Source organism: Choristoneura fumiferana, chromosome 9 (genome assembly GCF_025370935.1).
Source record: "Choristoneura fumiferana chromosome 9, NRCan_CFum_1, whole genome shotgun sequence".
Classification (NCBI taxonomy): Eukaryota; Metazoa; Arthropoda; class Insecta; order Lepidoptera; family Tortricidae; genus Choristoneura; species Choristoneura fumiferana.
Genome location: NC_133480.1, coordinates 198,603 through 199,015, shown reverse-complemented (window position 1 = coordinate 199,015; position 413 = coordinate 198,603). Strand labels below are relative to the sequence as shown.

Genomic DNA, 413 nt, shown 5'->3' with positions numbered 1-413 from the left:
TATAACACCAGAGCCTGCTGTAGTAGCCGAGTGGTTTGTCTTATGGACTCTCAGACGCATCGAACCCAGGCTTGCACTTTTGAGTTTTATGATGTGAGATTCGCGTGCAAAATTAAATTTGAAATTTACTACGTAGGAACCTAAATAATTATATTCAACGTTGCGACGAGATAAAATATCGTGAATAAACTGTGACGTCACTTGCAAGCGTGTCGATGGTGCGTGTGAAGTTATAAAATTCAAGTGGGCCCGCGTCTAAGCTAAAACCCAAGCCAAGCTCTCACTATGACATTGGGCTTGTCCCAATTCACGCCACTGGAGTTGACCCAATGTGTTCCAAACTATATGGAACATGAAATGGTGTTTATGGTATTTTTTATTTTCTTTTCTTTCCTTCAAATGAAAATGTGTTG

General features: G+C 40.2%; 1 pseudogene; it reads left to right on the top strand.

The window, feature by feature from the left end:
- Nucleotides 1–285: 285 nt before the first annotated feature.
- The window catches only part of LOC141431408 (L-2-hydroxyglutarate dehydrogenase, mitochondrial-like), an 8,912-nt pseudogene continuing 8,784 nt past the window's right edge, over nt 286–413 (top strand).